General features: G+C 46.7%; 1 long non-coding RNA gene across 1 annotated transcript; it reads right to left on the bottom strand.

Moving 5' to 3' along the window:
* Positions 1-3442: 3442 nt before the first annotated feature.
* LOC125400694 (uncharacterized) lies at positions 3443-5707 on the bottom strand. The gene is made up of 3 exons (XR_007232053.3): positions 5363-5707; positions 4357-4456; positions 3443-3835 (listed from the first exon to the last, which is right to left on the bottom strand). It is a non-coding gene; the product is annotated as an uncharacterized LOC125400694 (long non-coding RNA).
* Positions 5708-7608: the final 1901 nt, after the last annotated feature.

Genomic DNA, 7608 nt, shown 5'->3' with positions numbered 1-7608 from the left:
AGAGTCAATGTCAGGTACTGTGAAGATTTCCAAGGCCAAAGCCTCCAGGGACGATTCCAGAAGGCCCATGAAGAAATACTATGTTAAAAGTCTGATATTCAGCACCCCTGCAGGCCAAAGACACTTGCATAACAGTTTTGGGGTGTTCTGGAAGCTGAGTAGGGATGGCTTTCTGTATATACACCTCTGGATAGTCTGGGCCCGAGCAAGGTTTACCTATGGAACCAGGCTGGCTCTGATGATACCCAGGAGAAACCAGCATTCTAGTCTCATGGGTTTTGGAATGGACCCTTCAGTACGATGAACATCTGATGTGCCTGGGCATCTTTACACATAGGATCCCATTTCATCCCCTAGCAGAAATCCTCACGGACAAGGCAAGTGTAAGAAAGCTCAGCTCAGTTTGCACTTATACTCAGTGAGGGGCCATGCTATCCTTCCCCAGAAATGATGGCCATGGAGAACCGCTGCCCCATCCAGACAGTCCTATAAGCATCCCTGGTCCCTCTGAGTGTCTTCTTTTGAGTTTAAGACTTTGCTGGTTCATACTGACCCTTCACACGTGGGTGAATGCGCGTGAATCTGGAGATTACTTGAACCCTCTGCTCTGCAATGGTGTGAATGAGGGGGGCAAGGGAACCATTAATGTGGAAACCTCCAGAAAGGGAATCTAAGAGCACCAACTAACCCCTCTGGGATGACTTTATCCTTGGAAGAGAAGGCTACCTTTCTCTACTGTCCTCTTATTAGCTAAGTGTGTCCTTTGGGTGCTGCATTCCTGCTTTTGATATCTTCAAGTAGTGAAACACTCTCCTTGTTCATCTGCAAATTCCTCTTATGTTGTGTTTACAGTCTATTCAATCTTATATAGTGTGTGAGTGAACATTAGAACACTCAGGGTTATCATGCCATGAAAGGACAAACGGAACCCCTCCATTATTGGGAACTGAGGCGGTGTGGGAAGGCCTTCTGTATATGTGTTGCTTTTTTTGGTTAATAAAGAAGCTGCTTTTGGCCAATGGCTTAACAGAATATAACTAGACTGAAGTATATACATATATATGTATATATCTCTCTATCTCTATATCTATATCTATCTATCTAAGTAGAGAGAGAGAGAGAGAGAGAGAGAGAGAGAGAGAGAGAGTAGGCAGAGTCATAGCCTCCGCTAGAGCTCACAGAAACTTTGCCCGTAGGCCACAACCTTGTGGTGATGCACAGATTAATGGAGATGGGTTAGTTTAGGATATAAGAGCTAGTTAGCAATACACTTAAGCTATTGGCCAAACAATATTGGCAATATACTTTCTGTAATTAGTTTCTGTAATATAGTTTCTGTGTGATTATTTCTTGTCTAAGCGGCCGGGAACAAACAAGTGGCCTCTGCCAAAACTAAGGCACTAAAACTGTGTGCCTTACCCCAAGCAACCAGCACCTGCCTGGGGGTGTTTGTAACCATCCCAGGCTAAAATACTTTCTTGGTTACGGGGCTGGTTTGGATTATTAAGGTGACCTTTGAAAGAATTCACAGAGCAGGTTCTTCTCAAGGTTTCAGAAATGATGCATTTTAATCTGAGTTGTTCTTCAGGAGAAAGAGATTAGGTCGTTGATACAGCCCCTGTGTTTCCCATTGACTTGTGACACTCAGGTCTCCTGAATAGTTTGCCCTTTCCAAGTGCCATGGGTTGTGTCTGAGGCCATAACTGGCCACTGAGTGTGGGGAATTTGGAGTTTCAGGGAGTGAATGCTGTGGGGTGATTTGCCTGTGTCAGGGCCTGGGGCACATGACATTTGTGTTCCAGGGCAGGATGTCGTTTCCAGCTGAATATCCTGGACATTTACCCGGCCTTCGTTTTGACCCTGTTTGTGTGTTAAATGCAATGGACATCTCTTTGAATGGCTCCTAACAATCACCCAAATTGTGGCCGTTTGTTTCTAATCCAAGGAAGTCTGAGGCATCCATGAGCAGGGTAACAGAAGACACAGAAGGGTTGAAGATTCAGGAAAGGGCAGGAAGAGCCACCCAGCCAGGCTGACCAGAGCAACCCCAATAACAGGAAATCATAAGCACAGCGTGTGGAAATACTTGCTTCTCTTCCTGTCTGTGTCTACTTTGACATCTGCTGGCTGGCACCCCCACCCCCAACACACACACACAGTACTAATTGCTTCCCTGGGGGACATGACTTTTAGGTGCAAAAGAGGCTAAAAGGTCTCGATGGGAGCTAACAGGGCGCTGGCTGCCTTCATGGTCCACCTGGGGCTCTTCCCTTCGCCAGCCCTTGCTCTCCCTACCTGTCTTTCCTGGTGCAACGGATGGCAGCTTGTCTGGCACTGACAGTCACATCTGAGAGTTGAGCTCCTTCTTGCTGCCTCTGGGTGCGAACTGAGTGTGGCAGAATCTAGTCTGTGTCACTTTGCATCTGGGGAAATGGGAGACAGGGTGGGAAGAGCAGCTGTCACTCCGCAGCTCCGTTGTTAGGCAGGCAGTCACAGTGCTGGAGGCAGGACTCCTCAGGCTTACCCCAGCCGCCTCAGTAGGCTCTTTCCTCGTGCTGCCTTTGACCCTGGTCATGCCTATGTTCTTCCTCCTTGTTGCCGAATCGCTGTGACTGTCACTTGTCAGTCCCACTTGTCACTTGGTTTGGATCTTTGAGTGGAGCATCTTGCAGACTCCCAGAGAACCTCCTTGGCAACCTCATCCTGAGTATCTTATGGGGAAAGAGAACCCTTGCAATTACTTCATTTCTCAACATTTGAACCCTGTTCTTTGCTTGGGGAATCACCACTGCTGCCGCCACCACTATCGGTGGTGCTGGTGCTGATCCTGGTACTGGTACTGGTACTCACGCTGGTGCCGATGCTGGTGCCGATGCTGGTGCCGGTGCTGGTGCCGGTGCTGGTGCAAGTGTCTATGTGTGGCAGTCTTAGTGTAGAGTCAAAGCAACCCTCCAAGAGGTAGTATGTCCACCAACAAATCCTTCTCCCAGAATGCCTTGCATCCGGGCTCAAACTTCAGCAACTGACTCGGAAGGAAATCGATGGTAGGATGGACCGTAGTGGTCGCACGGACAGTGTAGCCACTGGGCCCAGCTCTGGAGACGGAAGAAGCAAGAATGTTGAGTGGAGGTGCTGAAGTACGAGTTAGGCCAGGTCTGTGCTATAGTTGGAGTCCTTGCTTGTGCTGTTGACCGCCATCTGGTTCTCTCAGCTGCCTAGTGTCCTCTTGAAAGATTCCCGTTGCCATAATTAAGCCCAAATTGGGGTCTCTTGCTTACTTTTCAGAACCGTTACAAACAACACCTGTCTCCGTCTGCCTCAAAGCCCATCACAGTCCCTTCTCTTCATCTCCGAGCTTCCTCTATACAAGGATAGGGAGAGAGATCCATCTGAATGCCTGAGGGAGCTATAAAAACTATATAGCAATTGGAATAGTCATTGATAACCCAAGGTTTTGGCTTAATAAATAAGCGAAGCTAAAGGGTGTAAAGCTGACCACAAGGGTGCAAGCCTCTTGGAGAAGCCCACGCATACCCTAGAGCCATAGTGGAAGTAGCAGATGGTCCTGGGTGATCTCCTGAAATCCCTATCAACTCAGGGTGGCACGGCCAAGGTTTGCATAGCACCAAGGGAACACAGATGTGCTGGGAAGCCTTGACAATAGAGATTGATAATGGACATAGTGGCCCCTGCTTTGACCTGGCTACCAGGCAGACCACAGACAACGGTGCAGGGCTATGGGCACCAATATCTGAGAGCCAACGAGCACTGAAGATCTCTGTCATGATTCCACCGTTCCTCTCAGCCCAGAATGCATCCTACCTCAATGTGACATCTGGAAAGAAGGGGAGGAAAGAATAATGAAAAATATCAGGCAGTGATTCCACTTTTATCCAGTATATTAGAGAAGAGTTAGTAGTGATGTAATGTGGATGAGGGGTTGGAGCTTAGTTCAGTTCAATGGGGAATTTTTTTTTTTCAGTGAGTTACTCCCTTGAATGAATCAGCAAAATGTATGCCCTCTTTACCTCTCGGGATGGCCCTAGATTTGATATGTGCCAGGTTGGGAGGGGTGAAGAGAAGAGGTTAGAAACCATCTACCATTCAACTCAGCATCCCAGGGGTGGGGCTGGGGTAGTTAATGGGAGAGCACTTGTTTAGCATGCTCTCTCTAGGCCCAGCCCTCACCCCAACACCCACTGGCCCCCCAGATACAATTTCAGCTGTCTGGACAGATGTGTCAAGAGCACATCTGTGTGCTCTTGCTGTTATGCAAACATTGACTGTGCCACCCTGGGTTGATGGGGGCTCTAGGAGACCACCCAGGGCCGTCTGTGGTTAAATCTCTGAACTTACCGTCAAGAAAAGACTCCACAAACTGGCCTTGAAAAGTGATGTGTGCCCATTGGTCATATAGAAAAATCAAGATTCTTATTCTGGGAAATTCGCTTATTTCCTGGGAGGAAAAAAAATGCTGCATTTAATTAAAACAAGGTGAGAAGAACAAAACAAAACAAAACGGATGAATCAATACATTTCCACCTGCCTTTGCTACCTCAGACTCTGTCTTTGGAAGTTCAGGATTAAAGGTTGTTGAGTGCCTACTGAGAGTGTCCCCCAAAAGATTAGCATTCTGGGGCTACCAGGCTGGACCTGAAATCCACCCCCACCCCCTTGCCCATTCCACGCCTCCTGTCCATCCTTTTCCTGGGCCCTTTGGCTCTGTGTTATTTCGGAAGCTTCTCTTTCGGACAAGTATGAACAAATGGCCCCGTTTAACCTCTTGTTTTCACGACAGCTTTGGATTCCACAATAGCCAGGACCACATCTGCCCCTGTATGCATTTGTTGCTTTCTGTACTGTGACTCGGAACACAGACACTCCTTTTCCTGTCACAAGCCAGAGGCAGGGAATTTGAAATATTCCCTGAGCAGTCCGTCTCACAGACAGGAAGTCCCACGTTCGCCATTACTTTAGGTATGTCCTTGTGTGGTTCCAGCTCCCAGTGGGCAGCTCACCCCACCCAGACAGTTCCATGCCACTATTTTTTCATTCTATTATCTCCTCAGTCAGAGGGCTTATTAGCTTCCATCAAGATTTCAAAGGGAAGGGGCTGGAGAGATAGCTCAGTGGGCAAGAGCCTTAGTGTTCTTCCTGAGGACTGGATTTCGGTTTCCAGCATCCATGTGGAGATCCCCATGGAGATCTTGAACTTTCTGATGCACATACAAACATGCAGGCAAAAAACTCATATATAGATGAAATAAATATCTAAGACAAGCAAAAAAAAACATGCATATAAAAATTTTAAGATTTCTAAGGAAAGAAGAATATAATTTTCCGGAGGGGAGTAAGTTCTTACCTGGGAATTAACACCTTGAGTTGTATTAATGTGCCTCCTCCTTTTCATTGCCCCCCCCTTACTTGTCCTTTTGTCCCATTCACCCCCAGTTGCCATTGTCTGTGAGGAATGGCTAAAATGAAGGAGGTGCTGAAGCCATAAGAATATTCTGTTGCTGACAGAACAAGCCCGTGGAGAGCAGAACTGAAAGCAAGCCTTTAAGTACGAGGTATTGGTCCTAAACTGATTCTGGCCTTAAAGTAGATTTCCCTCAAATATGAAAATCTTGGTGGGTGGGCATGGAGCTGTTGCTTCACACCACCGTCTAGAAAGGGGTGCACAACCCAGCATAGTAAACTCCGTAGGAGAGGAACAGCCTTCCTTGTGCTGACATGGGGATGGGCCAGAGAGAAGAGACAAAGACACTCTACAATGTGGGCAGAGAGAGTGTGTGAACATTCTAGGTGTGGACATTTCAGATGCCAAGGAAGGACCTGAAAGTGTCTTCAGTTCCCATTTAGAAGTCCACACAGAGTCCCCACCTTGCTGGGGCATCCACCTGCAGGTCGAGTGATTTCAAGAAATAGTGGTATGGCACATTTAGCTAGAGAGTAAATCTGAGATACGGGGGCCCATTCCCCTGGGTGGGGTGGGTGTGGGGCTCGGGTGAGATTTACAGTTTCCTGTGTGGGCAGGTGGTAGAGAGCTGGTGGGGGGCTGGTCCTGAGATGCCTGAGGGAGAAGACTGAGGGGGGCTGGTAGGAGACAAAGTTACCCTGGGATTTCATGGGACCCCACAGGGTGATCTCTGGATACCGCCCACTCGTGCTTAGTGGAAACTCCAGGACACTAGGGAAGCATAGAGTAGGGGTTTGCTCCGCATGAAGTGGAATCCACTTCCTGGCCATGCAGTGGGGAGAGAAAACTCTACCACCTTGATCAACTAAATTAAACAGCAATGACACCAAGGAGTTGAGAGTTTTTAAATGAGAGAGAATTTACTTAGACGTCATAAAATTCATTTCTTTTATTTGTTCATTTGTTTAGTTTTTTATTTTAATTTTAGTAGAACTAGAACTTCTTGAGTTTGATTAAGTATAATTTAGTTTCAACCATTTGGGGCACCACGCAGCTTAAACCTAGTACACCACCCAAACGGATATGATATGAAGTGACCGTGAGTCAGCTTAAGGGACAGTGGTAGAAAGATCAGTGACTGTCATTTTACTTTCAGAAGCCTTGGGAGGGGGCATTTTCTTCAGCTTGTAGTCAGGGTGTGTGTCCTTGAGCTTGTAAATAAGCCCTTACCGGTGCTTCTGCGATAACCCCAGTTAAATCACTTCACCTCCTGCCCTCACCAAAAGAAATCAAGAAAGTCGAAGGAAATTAGTTGGGAGCTGGTAGGGGATCAATGGGAGGGACACAAGAGTAGGGAATGAAGTATCAATATGAACAAAATATACTATATAGATGCAAGAACATGTCCTAGTGAAACTCACCATTAGATATAATTAAAACTCTAAATCAATAAGTGAGAATCTCCCTACAGTATATAAAAACTGTTATAGCCTTTTTTTTTTTTTTGAAGGACGAAGGAACTCCATTGGCATTTCACAAAGATGACGCACAAACTGGCCAAAAAGCACATGAAAATTGTGCACGGTATCTATAGTCGTTAGAGAATTGGAATCTAAGGGGTAATAAAACGCAGCTCACACATACCACAGTGAATGCTGGCCAGTGTGTAGGAATGGCTGAGAAGTCAAAGAGGATATGATTTGCGGGTTCATTGTAAAGAGCCGATGGACACTGACTCCTTTCAGGGGTCAGCTCATAGCGACCACATCACACCACCCTCCCACTCTCAGTGACCAGCCTTAAGGAGCAGAAGTTTGTGTCTCCACAGAGGTGTGTGTGTGTGTTGTGTGTGTGTGTGTGTGTGTGTGTGTGTGTGTATACAAGAGAGTCATAACATTAAAATGAAGAATTAATTTTTTAAAAATGTAAGGGCTGTAGGAATAGATCAGTGAGAGAAAGCACTTGCCACGCAAACCCGGTGATAAGGATTCTGTCCCTGAATCCCATGCTGGAAGGTGAGAGCTGACTCTCAGAAGTTGTCTTCTGCCTGTCAAATGCGGACCATGGCGTCCCCAGGTGTGCACATTTGCATGTGGGGGTACAAGCACCCATGCTAATAATAGATAAAATTTAAAAATAAGAAAAAAAGAGTGCTTATAGCATCATACTCAGACACTGGGAACAGTCTG

The sequence above is a fragment of the Myodes glareolus genome, chromosome 24 (genome assembly GCF_982192425.1).
Source record: "Myodes glareolus chromosome 24, mMyoGla1.1, whole genome shotgun sequence".
NCBI lineage: Eukaryota > Metazoa > Chordata > Mammalia > Rodentia > Cricetidae > Myodes > Myodes glareolus.
The sequence above is the reverse complement of the archived record's forward strand: the minus strand, read 5'-3'. Positions and strand labels throughout refer to the sequence as shown.